At 37.0% G+C, this 21,977-nt stretch overlaps 1 protein-coding gene across 1 annotated transcript in view; it reads right to left on the bottom strand.

Moving 5' to 3' along the window:
* The window catches only part of LOC101742528 (cell surface glycoprotein 1), an 80,886-nt gene extending 79,504 nt beyond the window's left edge, over positions 1–1,382 (bottom strand). Inside the window, exon 1 of the mRNA XM_004923028.5 lies at positions 1,198–1,382. The gene's annotated coding sequence lies outside the window, so the exon portion shown is untranslated. The remainder of the gene's footprint in view (positions 1–1,197) is intronic.
* Positions 1,383–21,977: the final 20,595 nt, after the last annotated feature.

Below are 21,977 nucleotides of genomic sequence, written 5' to 3'. Positions count from 1 at the left end.
ATGAACCGTATCGACGTTGTGATTTGAGGTCGAAATTTGAATTGCAGGGTATCCTTAACCTACAAAATCGAAACTTAAGATTGGTATTCAGCAGATGTCTGATAAATTCACTCCGATATAAAGATGCAGATTTAATTGAAAATTTAAATTGCATAAATCAAGCGAATGACGCACAAAAAGTATGTTATTCGTATAGTTTTTGTCAATAAATCGAAATGACATTTAATTTTTGATGCGAGATTTAGCAGATCAACGAAAATACCAATTTGTTGAAACAGATTAATTTGAGAAATAAGCGTTGGTTTTTTATTTATATTTACGATGAATGTAGTTTGCATTGTTGGTTTAAATCTGACTAACGGTTACAACAAGTTGTTGCGTAACCTAAAACTATCTCAATCATTAAATAATAGGGACATTAGAAGTGACCTTCTTGAATAATCTTAAATTTGATAGCCTCATGCAAATTCACTTTCAACCTCCTATTCTCATCGAAAGAATCACAATGATGAATGAAAACAAAGCGTGTCAAATGGTTTTTTTATATTCTATCATTTAAGTTCGATACACAATGAAAAATCTTCCTATGCAACCTTTGAGATTACATTTATTGAACAAGAATAACTTGAACCGTCATTAATTATTGCCGATGCTGACTTCTGAACCAACGTCCTTAGCATTTAAAGTATCAAGATTCAAGAGAATAAGCCTGTATACATTTGAATAATGCAAGGCGAAGTTTATTTTTAATCCTTAACGTATAAAAACGGATGTGTAAACACACAATTATACGGCCATATTTTAAAATGAAAAAAAAAAGCGTCTTAAAAAAAGAACAAGGGACGCCATATAACCTAAATATAACTTCAGGTAAAACTTTGAAATCGAAAGAAGAATTATATTTGTGTTCGCCATTGAATAAGTCGGTGACGAAATCAATAATCCTAAATGTTTTAATGGACGTAAAAAATTGCAATTATAAAGAAATCTTAATTAAAACTCGTAATGTATACTAAGAATAATTGAATACTTTAATTAGTAATTAAAATAAAATTACGTAAAACCAGACACAACGTGTATTTCAAAGTCTGCGTGTTCGTTGAAGTCTTTTCAATACTTTGAAACGGCACGCGCGTCAGATGAAGCGTGTAGTAATCACATGTAATTAAATGAAATAAAATGAACATATATATGTACCTGTCATAGAACTGTCACAGAACAAACACTGGCACTATAAGTACAGTCTCACTGGCACTTTTTTTTTTGATGCAACGGGATCCGGATTCGTTCGGTCAAGCGGCTTCGGCGGAGGTGCGCGCGCGAATGGGTCGGCATTGTCGGTGGCGGGCGCTCGACCACCGCGACACCTGTTAACCGGCCGAGTTGTGAACACCCCTGCTTCCTTTCCTTTTCCTGTTCGTGTTCCTTTCTTGTTTATAAACCACCTGTTAATTTAACACGCTCAGTTTCTTAGTTCGTGAACTTTGATGAAATAAAATCGGATATTTAATTTAGGTATCTTATCGTTGCGAGACTTGAGTAATTTTTGGATTTATTTAAAAAAAAAAACAATTCAATGTATCGTCTATTATATAGCATCATAAATCAGTGAATACGGCTGGATTAATTAATACTACATGCCCACTAAAATATAATACATATTGTTTTGTTGGTTTCTACTACCAACCCTATCTTAATTCATTTTTTTTTTGTATATATCTGTGTTTGTGTGTTTAATTTGTGCACCTACCATTAGTGAACTGACTTTGGTTGATTACCAGAGTCCATCCATGAAGTGTAATAAATAAATAAGTAATATCATCGTTAAATGAGCATTTTTGGTGCAAAATAATCGTAAGTATCGACTTGAGGTGCAGAACAGCCAATAAAATAGCTCCATGCAGTGAATGTTCCTATTTTTTTTTACCTATTTTACAGCGAGTCGCGACAATAATTTGACAATTTCTCTTAGTTTTTTTTATTTTTTTTACTTAGATGGGTGGATGAGCTCACAGCCCACCTGGTGTTAAATGGTTACTGGAGCCCATAGACATCAACCTTGTAAATGCGCCACTCACCTTGAGATATAAGTTATAAGGTCTAAGTATATTTACAACGCTTGCCCCACCTTTAAAACCGAAACGCATTACTGCTTCACGGCAGAAATAGGCAGGGTGGTGGTACCTACCTGTGCGGACTCACAAGAGGTCCTACCACCAGTAATTACGCAAATTATAATTTTGCGGGTTTGATTTTGATAAGCTCAAAGAAGCACATAAAACTAGATGAACGTCAAAGTTTTATAAAAATGGGTTTACATATATTGTGCTGTGGTAAGCACGCCATTTAAATAGCGTTTAAGTTAAAATAATGCAAGGACGGACGGAAACTGAACTTTCAATAGTTTTAGACGCGGAAATGAATTTCTTGATTGTCGTTGTTTTATTCGATCTATTCGCGGACTGTGTTTACTTCATGCTATCTGTGGTGAATGGAGAACGAAAAAAAAAACGTGGTACTTTAAAGATTATTTTGGGATCAATTTTGTAGAGACGTACTCGGTTACCGATATAAAAAAAAAACCAAAAAAAACATGGCGTCCAAAGTTTTTATTTACTTTTACCAAAGGTTTTCGAATTCTTCGAATTTTCTGAATCAAATTCCACAAATGGACTGTACGTATGTACTTATTCTTAAAGGTAATGAAATATTTAATAATATAACAATTGAACTTATTGATTGTTTTGTGATTTTGCTATAAATACAACTAATGACAAATAAATGAACTAGACATAATCAAAATGAAATATGTATAGAAATAGCGGAATAAGGTTCTTAAAAAGACTCACCAGGTTTCATTTTTAACTGCCAATTTCAGTGCTGTCAATAGACAAATGTGTCTTTCTTCCTAAATACGGGAATGAGTATCACGCTGCGTCTGGATACCACAAGTGAGAGCCAATCTCGAAACACGAATTTTTTTCCATTGTATTATACCAGTGGTCATATTCAATAATTGCTTTATCGTTTTCGAATCAGATCTAGTTGCAGCCAGCGAGCGTGTCTGTTACTGCCCTATCTGCTTCTGCCGCGGAACTAACCTTAATGATAGCCTGAAAAGGGACAACCGTTGTCATAGACACTGGATTGGTATCTCAGTTTGGCATTAAAGATGTACCAATAGGGTTTCTGGTGACCGTCTCACGCGCATTGGAGTTCAAACACGCGAGCGAGAAAATAATTCTCACATCTCATACAAAAGCATATAACAATAACAGCCGGTAGAGTGCATCGAACTGTATGAAGAATTCCTTCGCATAGGATCGCGGTACGCGCTTTTGTTGGTGACGCTGCGAAGGCATGAATGAATAGCGTTCACGATTTGGTCGTGTTACCGCAGTCTAGCTTCGTGCAACTTCAAAAGCTCAGGTAGGCTGTTGTTTCACGTTGAGTCATCGACGTAGGCTTTGCAGTTTCTTGTTATATCATTGAGTTATTGTTTGTTTGTTGAACAAGACGATTTTTTTGTAGGGCACGCGTGCTAGTCTTAGTGTCGAGCTAGTGATTCGAATTTTCTCGAATGTGATCCTTTGATTATTCCATTTGCGTTACTTTAAACTACTTATAACTAGTTTATTTTAATTTGACGAAAATTTTCAATAGCAAAAATTGCACAAATAATTATTAAAGTCAGTACTTTATTTTCACAATATCAACGTAAATTGATCTATTATGTATATATATCTAGTTCTGAGACCACTGAGCGTACCTAATCTAGGTGACTAGGTTGAATTGAAACACTACGTGTAATATGAACCAGTGTATTTGTCGCCGCGTCGTTATGCGGTTATACAGGAAGCGTTGAGGGTGATGCACATGTGGGCCATTATAGGCCACAATGCCACGATGCAAGCGGACCGCATTCGAAGAGAGATTTTGTATCGACTCCACGTTGATAAATTGTCTTTTCGCATTAAAAGTGTCCAATTTCTAAAAATATTCGAAATTGAGTTAATATGCGGAATCATTTGTTACCACCAGTATTTTTCTCATAAATACTGTCAAAAAAGCGTAGTTTATTTTTAATTTTTTTATTAAATTTATCCCTTTTTTACTACAATTAACAAAATTTATACATAATTTTATCTTACTTTCAAAGACAGATAATGTGACTGTTAAAAAATAAAAAATAAATGTTGCAAAGATGATTAATATTAGAAATATCACATGTTAAACCTCTAAAACACTCTCCTGTAAAATTAGGAAGTTTCGAGATTAGGTATACAGTTTTAATATTAATACGTGAAGCAAAAACTTTGTATCCCTTTTTACGAAAATTGCGCGGACGGAGGAGTATGAAATTTCGCACACTTATAGAGAATATAGAGAAGAAGTGCACAATGCCAATATTTTTTAAAAATAATGCTTAAAAGATACATTAAATCAATAAAGAAAACATTACACACACTACATACCATGTATTTGACGCACACACGCATGCATACTATTTATTGTCAAACTTTTGTTCTTGACGTCTGTTGTCAAATTGAGAATAGAATATGGTTTGTCTTTGTTAATATTTTTTATAGTGTAGTCTTGGCGAAATTTGTGATTATAGAAGTATAAAATACAATCATAATAGTGTACAAACTTACAATTCCAATTAATTATAGTCGAATTTCGACTACTGCGGGACCACTAGTATTGTTTTAATGCGAGAAGACGAAATGTCGCGTTTGTACAAATTTTAATGAAGACTGTCGTTATATTATGTCGGCTAATTGTGTTTCGAAAGAAGTTATTTGTGAGATTTGCAGATTGAGTCATAGATTTGATTGCTTATTGCCTATGTGACATGGAAATGAGTATGAAATCGTTCAGACTTAGTGGATAAGCTACAGAAAACTTCATATACGAAAAATAGGACCACATTATTAGCATATTCTGAGTGCCTTGAAAAAGCAGATCAAAGTCTCAATAATAATAATATAAAAAACTTTCTTCTGTATTTAGTCCAATAGAAGTATTTGGAAGTATTTAAAAAGTATATAAAAGAGAAAGGCATAATAAGTGCGAAGTAAATGTAATTCTGTCTACAGGAATTCCGACATTATTGAAATAAATTTGGCTTTACTTTTTAATTACTAGCATAATGAAAGCTGCTCCATACATCAATCAACCCTAAGAACAACAATTCGTTCAGAAGTTTGTAAAGTGATTGAATATTAACTGAATCTTTCCAATGCTAATTCGTAATCACTAAATAGTATAAAACAAAGTCGCTTTCTCTGTCCCTATCTATATCTGTCTGTCCCTATGTATGCTTAAATCTTTAAAACTACGTCACGGATTTTGATGAGGTGTTTTTTTAATAGATAGTAATTGAAGAGGAAGCTTTATATGTATAATAACATCCATTAAATAGTGGAAAAATCAATAAATAATAAATTACAGTTTCCGAAGCGAAGCGAGGGCGGGTCGCTAGTATACATACTTATAACTATACTAGCGGACCCGGCCACACGTTGCTGTGGCTGTGGCTTAGGTTTTTGTTTCTAAATAACTCGCGGCCGCCTATGCTAATACCAAAAATTGACAACGTAAGAACAATTGGATTTCACTGTATTGCGTTTACTACGAAATAAATTTCACTTATACTTTAGCCTCAGAAACACGTGGTGCTTATGCCATTAAATTGTAGCTTATGTGAAACGTTGGTATTTTTAGCACAGCGCCATCTATGAGATATTAAAGTCACAGTATAACAATTGTCTGTAAAAACTGATTTAAGGCGCCATCTGTTTTAGACTTATGAAACTTACAATTAATAACAAAAATCAACATAAGAAATCATTTTATTGTTAATTAATAAATATTGCGACCATTCATCGAAATAAAAACCATCCTATCTCTCAAGTTGGATCGAACTGCACATGGTGTGCGAATTTTATTATAATCGGTTAAGTGGTTTAGGAGTCCATTGAGGACAAACATTGTGACACGAGATTTATATATATTAAGAAGAAGATATACAGTTTTGATAATGGTGATTGCCATTATCAAAACTACCATACGAATCAAGATCGGTTACACTATCGTGAACCAGACAGAGCTCCGGGCTAATTCTCGCGTGTTTTGTTCTCGGAGCATTGAATTGTACGCGCATTTCTTTTGAATTCATGATTGGTTTTGATGTTCTGGGAAAACCGTGTCTGTGTTATTATTTTTTATTGCTTAGATGGGTGGACGAGCTCACAGCCCACCTGATTTCTTTAGCCCATGGACTTCTACAACGTAAATGCGCCACCCACCTTGAGATATAAGTTCTAAGATCTCAGTATAGTTGCAACAGCTGTCCCACCCTTCAAACCGAAACGCATTACTGCTTCACGGCAGAAATAGACAGGGCGATGGTACCTACCCGCGCGGACTCACAAGAGTTCCTACCGCCAGTATGTTACTCTAAACACTGTCCGAAGAGTGTGATACAAGTTACAGCCTGTTATTGATGGTATATTTGGTCTTAGTAGGTACCGCTTTTTAAGAATTTCGGCAACGCCTGCTACTGAGATTTTCTTTTAGGTTTGAACATTTTAATACAACTATTGATCAAGATATACAGGCATGCGATCCAGCCGTCGAATTCATTTTATTTCTTCTTCTTTTTATAAGTAACAACCTCTATTACTCTCCCTCACTGTGATGTTGAGTATAAAGGTGGGTGTGCTGTAAATTACTGGTGGTAGGACCTCTTGTGAGTCCGCACGGGTAGGTGCGGCCACCATCACCACCCCGCCTATTTCTGCCGTGAAGCAGTAACGCGTTTCGGTTTGAAAGGTTGGGCAGCCGCTGTAGCTGTATTGAGAGCTTAGAACTCATATCTCAAGGTGGGTGGCGGCAGTTACGTTGTAGATATCTACGGGCTCCAGTAACCACTTAACGCCAGGTGGGGTGTGAGCTCGTCCACCCATTTAAGCATTAAAAAAAATTGTGAAATTATCAAGTAATCCTAAGGATACTCAGTACTTAAATGTGAAAGGTTTACCTAATGTCTCAAAGTTAGCAGCATCACTCACGTTAAGCCCTCTATGTGTTCAGTTAGTATAAAGCTTGTCTACTTGCTTTAATAATGTCCAACTCGAGTCTGGTCCACCTTATCTCGAACCTTGAACGGAATGAGATCTGAGAATCTACTTCAGACTAATCACCATTACGTTAAATTCGTAATTAAAGTATTTGGCGTGGTAGACGTATTAGTGACTTACAGATTGCGCAAACAATTAAGCCCACGACTTTATTCATAGTTGCAGCTATCGGTTCGAGCTCATGAATGAAAGGATGATTTTGATTTCATCACTCCAACGTGCCTGGTGATTGTGCAACGCGTATTGTACCATTGAGGAAACTTTATACTATAATTTCGCGTTTTGATTGACACGTATCTACTAGAGCTTGTACTTTCTGAATTGTTTTTAAGAGTACGATCGCAGAGTATCCACAGACATATATTACTATTTATTTTGGTGTTTGTACACGCAAATCTATAGGAAATTTAAGCTATTGCTTGGAGAGTGATTTTACATGTATATTTTACGTATTTGTTTACCAATTATTCCGAAATAGGATTCAATATTAACGGCCGTCTGGTGTAGTGGTAAGTGACATGGTCACTACACAAGGGAGTCGCGGGTTCGAATCCCGCCAAGGGAAGATATTTGAATGATAAATATAAATGTCTTTTCCAGGGTTATTTATGGATGTATATTAAATATATGTATATCTGGTACCTGTAACACAAGTTCTTTAATAACTTATTACGGGACCAGTTAACGCGGCGTGATTGTTAGTAAATATATAACATATTCAACAATGTTTGTTCGGTGCTATTGCATGAAAAAACGATACATATTGAATGCGCTTTTAATATTTTGTATTAATATTTTCGATACGCATGCGATCTCACTGCCAGCTCGGTGTGGTTGCAAGCACCCATTGATATCCCAACGCGAATACTTGAAATGAATTCTAAGTCTAGTTTTTTTACCTACATAAATGCCGCCACCCACCTTGAGACAAGAGTTCTTAAGTCTCAGTTTGTAACAGTACGACGGCTGCCCCACCCTTCAAACTGAAACGCATTACTGGTTCACGGCAGAAATAGACAAGGTGGCAGTACCTATCTGTGCGGACTCATAAGACGTCCTACCACCAGTAATTACGTAAATTATAAGTTTGCAGGTTTGATTTTTATTACACGACTAGCGACCCGCCCCCGCTTCGCTTCCGAAACATTAAATTTTATTATTGATAGCTGAGTCCCGCGATGTTAGCCGCGGTTATTGTCGTACCGCGGGTGAAGCCGCGGGGCAAAGCTAGTCTAAAGAAAATAGCCTTTGTTACTCCTTATATCATCAGCTACCTATCAGTGAAAGTCCCGTCAAAATCGGTCCAGTCGTTCCAGAGATTAGCCGGAACAAACAGACAGACAGACAGACAAAAAATTGTAAAAAATGTTATTTTGGTGTATGTACCGTATATATATTCATATGCATGTAGTAAAAAGCGGTTATTTCAATATTACAAACAGACACTCTAATTTTATTTATATGTATAGATATTATTCCTTCACCGTGGAAGTTAATCTTGAACGTTTGTTAGGTGCGTATTTCGTTACAAAAATTGGTACTTGCCTGCGGGATTCGAACGCCTTTGCATGGCTTTAAATAAATGCACCGGGCGTCTTAACATTTAGGCTACGACGGCTTGCATGAATTTACCATTGCATCGGAATCGCGGCCCACTGACAAGATCCAACGAGGAACCCTGTGGGCTGTGTCTGTGGTACAAATCTCGATGCTCGCTGATAATTTACACCGACTTCCACCACCCGTAAAGGTTGGCAGCTCTAGAAAAATCCAAGCCAAATCAAATACCTATGTAATGAATTAAAATGGCTATTATACGTTAATTGACAAAAAGAAGGCCAAATCAACTGGTTTGATTGAAATATAACTGTAATAATTGATCTACAATTTCAATAATAGCTTGTAACAGTTATTGTTCAGCGAAAATGGGCTGAAAATGTGTACTTCCTTAATAATGTTGTTCTGTAATTAAAACTACTATTACGGCTAAATATCGCGTTTAATATATTAATTTCATTATATCCGACCTTAAGAATATCTTTCAGTTTTCGTGGCAGTGCGAGACTAATTTTGTTTGTTTAAAAATTTTAATAAAATTTAAAGTATTGAACCGTATGTATATTAAAGCGTAATTGTAGTTTTGGTATAGGATTACGTTTAAATTATTTTACAGTTTTCATTGTTACGAACGAAGGTGTTTCGGACTGTGTAGAATGAACTTAGTGCGAGCTTTTTAACGTTCTCGATCGCGTAAAAGTTAGAAAGAAGAAAGAAGGAAAGCTATTCCAACTGCGTACAAATTTTGACTGGTGATAGGACCTCTTGTGAGTCGTACGGGTAGGTACCACCACCCTGCCTATTTCTACCGTGAAGCAGTAATGCGTTTCGGTTTGAAGAGCGGGGTAGCCGTTGTAATGTAAAAACGGAGACCATTTTTTTTTATTGCTTAGATGAATGGACGAGCTCACAGCTCACCCGGTGTTAAGTGGTTACTGGAGCCCATAGACATCTACTACGTAAATGCGCCACCCACCTTGTGATATAAGTTCTAAGATCTCATTATAGTTACAACGGCTGCCCCACCCTTCAAACCGAAACGCATTACTGCTTCACGGCAGAAATAGTCAGGGTGGTGGTACCTACCCGCGCGGACTCACAAGAGGTCCTACCACCAGTAAAAAACTGTTTCCCAGATAACCGTTTTATTTCCAGAAATTCAGATAATATAAAGATACAGCAGATATCTTACGGTGTCCTATACCAATACATTATTAAATTAAATACATACAAAAATAAATAAATATATTCCGTTTACATATTATAAGAAAATTTATATACGCATATGTATGTAATACTATACTTACATTTACATAATAAATCAACATAATACTATTGGTATGATTCGATTGTGATATCCAAGGTATGAGATAAATGGCTAAGAATTTAAATTAAGCAATTACCAACGTAATTGTAATAGACATAAAATGTTTTAATAAAAATGTGTGAATGCGTTACACTTGTTCGGATCTTGAACAATGAGTAGTTAAAAAAACACGATCCGAGGTCGGTTGAGGAAGACGGTTGGAATGACTCATCGCAGGATGCGCACTGAGGCAGCACGGGTCATTGTTGAATATTTTTTCTATTATGGCCCTTGGCTTGAGGAGATAAACATTAAAATCGCCTGAGAGGCGTGGACGTTCGCAATAAGGATTCGCGGGTCACTTTATGACGTGGCTGATGTAAATCGTGGGATTTTTATGTTGATTGTCGCCTTGAGACGTTAGTGATACACGAATCAAATCAAATCAAGTCAAAAAAAATTTTATTCAACATAAATGAAAGTACATACCTGTTGAACGTAAAAAAGAACTACAACCAATTCACAAAAACTAGCCTCAGTCTTGAGAAGAACTGGCAAGAAACGCAGCGGGCATGTTTTTTTTTTTATATTAGATATTTTTTTTTTAAATAGTACATTTATTTTTTTATGTTATTTTTTACAATGATTATTATAACGTAATAATTATTGCAATCGCATCATTCACTTCGTGATAGACTTGCAATTGTCGTTTAATTTTAAATAATAAAGATGTATCATCTGCGAATAATACGAATGTATGTTGTTGCCGGAGCGTGGTAGATCGTATTGTATGCACTGGTAGACACTCTGTTTATTTCTGCCAAGAAGCAGTCCCGAGTTTTGGTTTGTATGGCAAAATAGCCGCTGTACACTACAAGACCTATTTCCAGATGGGTCGTCGCACACACGCGGTCCCTTCTGTGGGTTTCGGTAACCTATTAACATCAAGTCGGTCGTAATTTCGTTCATCTAAGCAATAAATAAAGAAACGTTCAAAAAATTTAAAAATATGTGTTCGTTTTTACTACTATATTTTGTCTGTTAATTTAGTTTATTTGCTATGTTTAAATAACAAGAAGTTTCCCATTTTAGGATGAGCACCAATAAATCTAATAATACATTAAGTGGCAAAAAATGTTTTAAAAAGGAAAAAGAAACAGTGTCCGTTTCCTTCAGTTGCACAAGTGCTTAACTCAGGCGAACAAACAGAACTACTCATATCTGTGCAAATAACATTTGCAACTACTAACTAAACATCTGTCACGAGGTGTTTATTCTAAGATGTTTTGTTTTATAAGAGTGTATTCAGTAAATAACAGAAGTACGTAATGTGTGAGTATGAAAAGCTTTTGACACTCAGATCTTTATTATTCAGATGATGAATAATTTGCAGCATAAATCCTTACCAAAAGAAGAAACGAAACCTTAACAGGACGCCTTCCCGCCGAACCTAAGCGAGTAGGAGTGGGTTGTGAGCAGACGGCTTCATCATTTTCGCTGTAGGCGCCTCGACTAGTTGCATTTCCTGTATTTTGTGAGTGACAGTAATCACTAAAAACCATGTAAGCCGTAAGTTGTCTACAATAAAGACGGCTTTTAACAAAGATAAGGAATATGCATCCCATCCATCCATCGGTGTCTTAAGCCGGCGTCTCTATCTTAAAATATAAGGTCTTGTATGTAAAAGCTGTGTGTGACCGATTCCGATGAAGTTTTGAGAAAGACTTTGGGTTAGGCCTAATTTGGGCCTAGAAGTTGATTAACCATAGATTGGGCAGCAAAGCGAGCCGGCCCGGTATACTAGAAGGACATATCATAGCGCTCGGAAAACACCCTGGAGGGGAGCTCATTCCAAAGCCGGATGGTACGTGGCAAAAAAGATCTTGCGGAGAGGCTTGCGGAGAGTACTTAATGGTAGGCAGTGGTTTGCCCCTGCCTCCCCCTGGCATTGCTGACGTCCATGAGCGACGGTGACCACCTACCATCAGTCTGCATACAACGACAATAAAAAAAATACTGGTATGAGAATATTGAGGAACAAAGCCCTCTTGTCGTGGCCGCCGGTAACTACGTTCCCGATCCTGCGGACCGAATGGTAAAGAGTCGACGTCGCCCAAAACACTAACCACTAAAGATCCACTATACGGTGCTTTTAGGTATTGACAAGCACGGGCTATCGTTTTTGTCAAACCCGTCGCTAGCGACGAAGGGTTCGGCGAGTTAATTAACCCACAGACACAGCCCATCGAGTTTCTCGCTGGATCTCTCCTCTGTAGGTTGCGTTTCCGATCCGGTGGTAGATTCTGCCAAGTATTGCTCTTGCTAGGGCTAGTGTTAGCATCGTCACCTTAGCCCTGTAAGCTCATCTACTCGTCCCAGTTACGCTGACGTAAGCCTCTAGGTTATTAGCTTAGACAGGAAAAAAGAGAACACAAGTATTACTTTAGGAAAGTTTTTTTCTCTTTTAATATTAATAGGTTGTTAGATAAATTTGCAATTATATTAATTTGTTATTAAGTACCAAGTTTTAATTTAAGTAATTGGAGTGAAGTTAGTGACTGGGACACTATAAAAAATGTCTGAGTAATATCTAATAAATAAATAAATACTGTAGGCAAATATTCGACCTTCTTGATTAGTCATCAAACACTCATATGAGGTGAGGAGGTCTTCTGCAATGACGTACCGTCAAAAAAATGAGTAAGAGAGCTGATGCTATTATTGTTCTGATGTCAATGACATTGACGCGTAGATTTTCTAACTTTTTAATATGTAGCCAAAATATTAATGATAATAATATGTAAGTTTATGAATTACCGCACCCCAAGACGGAACACGGCAGAATTTATAGGGGCTCAACTGACAGAGGTGTCTATCACATCATGCTCAATGCATGCACAAGCATTACTCGTCCCATAGTGGTGTGAGAACGCACGCTAAACAGGTTTTCCCCGCGAAAAAAAGTAGATGACGCCATTGCTAAATATACTGTTTTTACAATGGGTTAAAGTTTGCAGTGATTTTGGAAATTAGTCACAAATAATTGTTTTTTCAATCTCTCGAATTTCTTGCAATGATTAAACTAAAGCCAGCATTCCTCTTCCTTGGATCGTATTCCTCAATGCTAAGTGACCCCCATCCTGTATCACTTTCTTTTGCACGATCTTTCATCATCTGTTTCTGTGCCTGGTGGTATGGAGAGCTTATTAAAATAAAAAAATATACAAATAATTTATAATTTGCGTAATTACTGGTGGTAGGCCCTCTTGTAAGTCCGCGCGGGTAGGTACCACCACCCTGCCTATTTCTGCCGTGAAGCAGTAATGCGTTTCGGTTTGAAGGGTGGGGCAGCCGTTGTTACTATACTTGAGACCTTAGAACTTATATCTCAAGGTGGGTGGCGCATTTACGTTGTAGATATATATGGGCTCCAGTAACCACTTAACACCAGGTGGGCTGTGAGCTCGTCCACCCATCTATGCAACAAAAATAAAAGCAAAAAAAAAAGCAAAAGGTATCCATTATACCTACATGAAAAGTAAGGAATCACAATGCCAATGACGTTTTTAAGGTTACTTACTCTATACGTAATCATTTATTTTCACATTCGAATATTCACTTCACAAAAAAGGATTACATCAGTCAGAATATGTTATTTGCATTTAAATAAATAAATAACATAAAACGAATATTACGTATGCATGTATAATAAATAGGTTGCAACGTAATTGTGAAATAAAAATTTAAGATCCGTCAAAGTTAAGCTTTCGAAGATCTTGTTTGAAGCTTTCAAACCACGAACGTGACAATAAACTATTTAAACCAGTACTGGTCGACTATAAAGCGATATTTTTAGTATTGTTAAAAGTAGTGGTGTCTTTGAAGGACAAAAAATCACCGGTTACCGTTAACCTAGCCCATAGACACAAACCGCGCCGGATCTTCTTAGTGGGCCGCGATTTCGATTCAGCGAAGCACTGCTCTTGCTAGGGCTAGTGTTAGCAAGACCCCCCAGGTTGAGCGCGCTGCATGACAGTAGTTCTATGGAACTTTTACGGAGCAACGGATTGGCAGTGTCTCATGGTCTGACTCGGCAGGCTGGTTCTGGTCCATCGGGGTATTCGGGAACACCAGCGGTACCGCCTGGGGTGGTCTGACGGCCAAGATGGTCGAGGTAGAGTCGTCCATCTCCTGGACGTCCCATCGGTCGGGCGTCCTAGGCGTGGCCCCGTGAGTCTGGTAGTACCGTTGATCGCAGGACTTCCTTATTTTGACCGGATTCTGACCCGGGTAGCGATCGCATATCGGGTGAGAAAATGCAAGGCGAGTCGGCTAGTGGGGAGGGCCCTTAAATATCATTAGGCCCGAGGCCTGCTCCCAAAATCTACAGACCGTCAATTCCAAAATACAGTGCGTGTTCAGGACAAAAGGCCACCAGCCATTAGGTAGCCAGTAGGGAAAAGAACAAAAATATTGAGTGCAACTTAATAAAAGTGTGAGTGTAGTAACTTGAAGAAGTAGAACTTGAGAGCCAACGTTAAAACAGATATAGATTTCATAGAAACTTAATTAAATTTTAGTAACTCTGTTCGGAAAAATATTGCTCAAACCTAATTTAGAATTCCAAAATCTAACGCCAAAATATCCTCTCGCCCTTGAAATAAGAATTACGTCAGCCGTCCCTTTTTATTCGTACAAGAGAACACGAAAAATAAAACATGTATGAGATGATGTCAGCATTTTAGGTTTTTATACCTAATTGTGGTCTTCGATGAATTGAATGAATGTTTGCATGTTGCTAATGTAATTCAAAATTAAAACCCAATATTTTTATGACGAATGAGCTGACGGAAAGTTCAGCTCTGGCAATTGCTAAGCAAATCCATGGAGACGTGCATATTGTCGTCTACCGATTGGCAATACACAGGCCTCTATTATATTGCTACAATATACACTCCTAGAACACAGAATGGCTTCGCAGCAGTGATGATTAGATTCAGAGTTACTGTCTAATAATTGAGTAAGAACTAAAAGTAGACAAAAAATGAATCATTAGTATAGTTCCCGGCGATAAATATTGCTTATCGGCCCTTGGAAGGAGATAATCGGCTAATTACGAAAAAAAACATTAAGACCACACACTAACACACCTAAATAACGACTGACAGATGTCACTTAAGTAGTGTGCGACAGAGATAACGCTATACAAAGCCGAAGTTAGCCGATTATCTCTTTCCAAAGTCGATGTTCAATATTAATCGCCGGGTACTGTATTCAATGATAACGTAAACCTTTTGGCAAAATACTTTACAATTTAGAAGCGTGAGTGATCGATCACTTGCAATTATATGTATGTTAATAATAAGTTAAGGATCGGAAAGTGTAAAGTCCGGTTTCACGGCGACGGAGAACAATAACACAGTTAGCCTTAAACGTGTAGACCCGTCCAACTGGCTTGGATCACGATCCGAGCTTCATATTACTGGTCACTGTACTCTGACTGTTTAATAAATTTTGCGAGTTTTAACTATTTCTGAGCCTTTGACGTTTAACAAACCTTAGTGTTATTTCATAGTATAATCTCAAAATATGTTTGGTAATTCGTGACTCCGAAAACTATAAGGCTCGGATTTTTTTTATGGAACTATATAATAGATAAAGTATATTTTGTCCTAGATAAAAATGTGTTAAAGTACAACAGATGTATAGTTATATAGCCTTCATGGAGTTAGTTGTTTGTTGCGAAAGCATACGTTTTCAAGTTGACCGAAATGATTAGCACATCGAATTTATCTGCGCAGATTTGCTTAATCTTTTTCGCTTTTAACTATTAGCACCAGTGAACGGACGACTCTTGGTAAACTCGATGGTTGTCGGTATTTATACCTCAAAACAGCATAGTATTATTTTCAATTGGATGCATTTGTCGCATGAGAACCCCCCGTTCGTTTCCATTGAAGTTTCTTTTAACAATCGTCACTAATTCATGGGAAAATTTCGATTGATTATTTCGTAAATTAATGTTTAAATGTTCGTGATCCATGAGTTTAAGATTTGTATGATTACTGATGACATTTTAGGCAAGGCTTCTGATCAACATTACCTTGAGAAAAGTATTCGTTGGATGGATTTTTTATGGCCGGGACTCGATCAGAGGGCATGGCATAAGTAATGTGAGAATTGTCGTAATAAACGCGTGATTTCGCATAACCTGTCGCTTAAGTTAAGGAGAAACATATCCGAGATTTTTTTAAATGTATGCTGTTGAATTTCGTACATGCTTGAAGAAGTCATTCATATTTTTAACGCGTTTAAGTCTTAGTTCTATTGTATTTAACTGTGGAACAGAATCTTCAATGTACGTTATACTAACTTTAGAATGTTAGGCTTGAAAATTTGGAAACACGTTAAAGACCGGGATTGCCAGGAAAAATAAATGACTTATTAAATTTTTAGTTCGACTTGCTATTAAAACCTCCTTTTTAATTAATGAACCATAAAAACTTTTTTTTAGTTATGATAATATTATTAATTGCTATAGAAGGACATGTTCAACTTTTAATGTATAATATTTAATGATGAATAGAAATAAAGCTTGTAATTTATTGTAGCACGACATCTATGAATCACAATTTGCATTGTCCACCTCGGACGATCGAAACAAGTTCTTAAGAATACTTCCTTGTTATATTTTGATGATTTCATTAACATCACTTTTAACTGCGAATATATTTACAATTAATTGTATTCTATTTTTCTATACTATGTATAGTAGGAATTTGAAGCAGCTCGAAACCAAATCATAATAAAAAGATATGCTTTAATTATTATAAAAATACTTATTATCATTTACGAGATAGTTTTTCATGATTTTTTTTATTGCTTAGATGGGTGGACGAGCTCACAGCCCACCTGGTGTTAAGTGGTTACTGGAGCCCATAGATATCCACAACGCAAATGCGCCACCCACCTTGAGATATAGGTTCTAAGGTCTCAGTATAGTTACAACGGCTGCCCCACCCTTCACACCGAAACGCATTACTGCTTCACGGCAGAAATAGGCAGGGCGGTGGTACCCACCCGCGCGGACTCACAAGAGGTCCTACCTGTAAAGTGAATGAATCATGAATTTAATTTCAAAAACATATTTATTTTGAGATGTTTAAAATTTAAAGAATAATAATAAAGCCAAAGAACCTTTCACATACTGGATTATAATAATATGTACCATCTAATTCCTAATTTAAGAACTGAGGGTGTGTTGCAAGTCACTATAGACGGGTTCCACCACCTAGACCGTCTCTGCTATGAAGCATCGCAATAATATGACCGTAACGTAATGATATCTCGAAGCGATTAGCGTCATTCGCGTTTAGTTGTGATATGTATACTAGTTACGGTCAATGAGCCGTGGGCACTTCGGCTTTGAGCTATTTAAATCCACAAATCCCTCGAAAATATTATCCGCATTATCTGTAATACGTAATAGGCACAGAAAGTATTCATATCAAGGTTAGCTGCCCTCGTTTCGGCTAAGTAAACCAATTAAATTCCACTATAAGTAAACGTGTACTCCCAACTTTGGCTTTAGCGGCAGTGGGTAATGGTTGCGCATGTACTAAGGCAATGCTATGCTAAAGCATATTTGTGTTCACGTTTCTGCAGCGTTAAAACTATGCGTTCTGTTTTTCTTTTAGGTATACCTACCAGACCACGGGGCTCACTTTGCGATAAATAGTCTATGAACTATATAAACATCACAACGCTAATGGCGTCACACATATTGAGGCATGAGGCTCATTGATACATGACTATTTCGCGGCAGAACCAGAAAAAACGATGGTATCTAAAATACGTCCAAATACAAGTAGCATGCAGAATTTACCCATAGGCACAGCCCACTGAGTTTCTCGCCGGATCTTTTCAGTGGGTCGCGTTTCCGATCCGGTGGTAGATTCTGCGAAGCACTGTTCTTACTAGGATCAGTGTTAGTATCACTCCGGTTTGAGCTCCGTGAGCTCACCTACTAGTTAAAGTTACGCTGAAATAGCCTCTCAAGGCTATCAGCTTGGGTAGGGAAAGAAAAAAAAAATGCAGAATAGTATTCATAGCGGTTATTCTAATTCATTAGAGACTTTGATATGCCCGTCTTAGTGTGGTCACCGCGCCAATATACCCCTTGTTGTATTTATGGGTAATTTTATCTACTTAGCACCAGTTATTCCGTACATTGAAGATGAAAAAACAGACAACGCTTAAAAACAAATCAAATTTATGATTAGAAGTATTAAAATTCTAATTGAGTTTAAATTATGTCGACTAAAATATTAGTGAAGATTTAAGATTCATCTTTCAAAGGTTACATTCCTAATGCGTCAACATAAAAGGTCAACTATAGGCCTATTCTAAGCTTGTGCAACTGCCTAGTCGCGTATCGGAGCTTTTTGGATAGTTTCTAAACGGAATAAAATTATATTTTACTGTTGAAGAATAAATACGCAACTGGACGCTAATATGTAATATAAAAAAAAGTTATATTGGTAATTGATTACATTGGAATGATAATACGATTACTGGTTCTATGTAATATCATTGAATAGGGCCCAAACCCATCTTCGCACGTATGATCCAAAGTAATTTAAATTGTAAGATATTACAAAATGTAATGCTGAAATTCTTCCTTCCTAGTCAAACCAAATCTAATAATTTTTTTTTATTCAAGTCAAAATGAAAGTACACACTTGTTGAACGTCAAAAAGATCTACCGCCAATTCACAAAAACTAGCCTCCGTCCTGAAAAGAACTGGCAAGAAGCTCAGCGGGCATGTCTTTTTTTTTAAATATTAGATTTTTTTTAAATATTCATTTTTACAAGATGTATTATTGCAATATTGAAATGCCCGGAGCGAGCAACTCATTCAGACTTTGTGCAATCTCCTAGATAATCATTGACTTTATAGTAAGCTTTATTGCACAGATGTTCTTTAATAGTTTTCTTAAATCTATGTATATGTAGGTTCTGAAAATCTTGTGGGATTTTGTTGTACAGGCGCACAGACAAACACTCGAATGAATTTCGTATCTTATGTAACCTTCTCATCGGCACATCAAGCTTGTGTCTGTTCGGATACTCTTGGCAGAGTAGTCGTGGCTATCGATGGCCAGGGTTGAGTCTCGTTGTCGCCACTCGCTTCCAAGGCACTCAAGGTACGTCGAGCGATGGTCCTCCATTGGAGGATTAGCATTGCGAGCACATTTTACTGCGGTAGCTTTCGTAGTGCTGGCGATGAGGTCAATCCAGCGGGTGGGGGTACAAGCTCGAGGTCTTCTACCTTCCACACGGCCCTGTACGGATACAGAATACTGAAATAGTTTTCCGCATATTTCGCTTTGGTGTATATCGTCTGCTCAGTGATTCGTTTTTCGCAGTGGGACGATAGAAAGCCTATATATTTCTAAATTCCCTAAAACGGAAGATATCAATATAACCAGTAAACAATGTTCCTGGTTCAAACCATATCTATAATTTCATTTAAATTAACAGAAAACACAGTGCACGTTTTGATATGTGACGAATCATTTGTATCAATAGTATTGTCGTTATGTCGCCTCAAATGACCTCATGCGTAATAAAGATAAGTTCATCTATTCTATTTCTATCTATTTTATGACAATTTTGAAAATTAAGAGCAGCTATAATCTATTGAAATTCATTTTTTTTCCTATCTATGCTGATAGCCTTGAGAGACTATTTCAGCTTCACTAACGTTTGTAGGTGAGCTCACGGGGCTCAACCGGAGAATTGCTAACACTGACCCTAGCAAGAGCAGTGCTTCGCAGAATCTACCACCGGATCGGAAACGCGACCCACTGAGAAGATCCGGCGAGAAACTCAGTGGGCTGTGTCTATGGGTTAGTTCGCTCGTCGAGCCCTTCGTCGCAAGCGACGGGTTCGACAAGGATGGTGACCGGTGCTTGTAGTGGCTAAAAGCACCGTTAATGGATCAGGAGGATCCGTAATGACGTGCTTTGGGCGACGTCGACGGTTTACCATTCGGTCTACTGGGTCGGGTATGTAGTTTCCAGCGGCTACGATGAGAGGGTTCTCATATCGACTGATTATTACTGTAGTATCACACGTCAATATCGAAGATTTGCTATAAAATATAACTCGCTCGTTCGATGACTACCAGGAAGGTAAGAAGTAATAATGGCGAAACTCATCTAAGTTGAACTATGAATTAGATTAATCATCTAATTTTTACTCTCATGTTAACCAAACTAATAGAATTAATTTAAAGTTATTGGTAGTAAGAAGCTCGAAACCAAATCAATAATAAAAAAAATGCTTTAATTAATTATTAAAAAAATACATAATATCATTTAAGAGATCGTTTTTGACGAATTTTACTTCAAAAACATATTTATTTTGAGATAATTAAAATTTAAAGATTAATAATAAAGCCAAAAAACGTTTCACATATTGGATTATAATAGCATTTACTATCATCTAATTCCTATCTTAAGAACTGGGGGTGTGTTGCAAGTCACTATGGACGGTTTCCAACACCTAGACCGTCTCGTCTACGAAGCATTACAATAATATGACCATAACGTAACGATATCTCGAAGCGATTAGCGTCATTCACGTTGTGATGTGTATACTATAGTAGAATTAACAGAGAGCAAATTTTCAATACAATTAGTTAAAATACAAAGTATTCAATATAGTATACTTGAATTTAGTGGAATGCGACCCAGTAAAAGTGTGTGGTAAACAAAAAATATTTTAATAACAGAAATAAGTGGCGATAACATTTCATATAGCACTGCATCCAGATTCCGGCAGGCGTTTTCGATAAAGACAAGTTTACGTTTACGGGCAGCTACATATTCAATCTAGCATTAGTCGTATAGCAAGGATGTATTGTGTGGGTTTCTTGTCGTAGTCTGTATTCAGGTCAAACTCAAAAGACGTTTCAAATTCCACGGCCCTAGAGACAAGTTCAAATCCCAGTATTCAGGCGCCAAATAGAAAATTGAATCACTTAGAAATTTTATTTGGTTTGCGATTGTTAATCGATTGATTGATTGCCTTTAGCCCAGAGGGCTTGCCGTGAATTAGTTAAGAACGTCTACTGGCGATAGGGCCTCTTTTGAGCCCTCATGGGTAGGTACCACCACCCTGCCTATTTCTGTTGTGAAGCAGTAATGCTTTTCGGTTTGAAGGATGGGGCAGCTGTTTTGTATAAAAAAAAGAGACTTAGAACTCATGTTTCAAGGTGGGTGGGTGCTTTTACGTTGTTAACAATAAATAATTAAAGAATTAGTCAACTAGAGCTACCGTAGATTGAGGAGAACGGTATCCTAATCTTCTGATCTACATTCGAAACAATGAACAGTCTAGCTTGCAAAAGTAAACAAACGCTTTTCTAGGAGAAAATCTTGGATTAATAACATATTTGATTGCTGGATAAACAAACTCACGGCTCACCAACTTTCGTGGCTATTAGATCTTATTATGACCACTAAAAGGGCCCTTGTTTTGTATGTCACTCCAGACAGTAGATATAATAAAAAAAATTGTTTTCCAGTTGCGGAAAAACAAGCCAAACGTCCAATAAATATGGACATCAAAATTAAATAAAAGCTTGCAGCTCTGTTTCAACGTTTAAGCTAATTATAGATAATTTGATCTGTATAGCTTGTTCATAGAAACTGAACTAATTAATATGAGGCACGAACCGTTTTACGTTCGATAAACGTCCTTGCTTTCAAAAAAAGTTGCACAATGCGTTCGTTGCTATGACAGCGAGAAAACATTGCTTGATGTACATTACGTGGCTATAACCGTTCAATTTCAATAATACCCTTTCAAATCAGCATTAGAATAGAAATCACCGAAATTAAATATATTTTTGATATAGCAAAATATTTAGTATTTATTTTATCGCCTAAATAATTTAGTC

Source organism: Bombyx mori, chromosome 15, assembly GCF_030269925.1.
Source record: "Bombyx mori chromosome 15, ASM3026992v2".
In the NCBI taxonomy this organism is placed as follows: domain Eukaryota; kingdom Metazoa; phylum Arthropoda; class Insecta; order Lepidoptera; family Bombycidae; genus Bombyx; species Bombyx mori.
The sequence above is the reverse complement of the archived record's forward strand: the minus strand, read 5'-3'. Positions and strand labels throughout refer to the sequence as shown.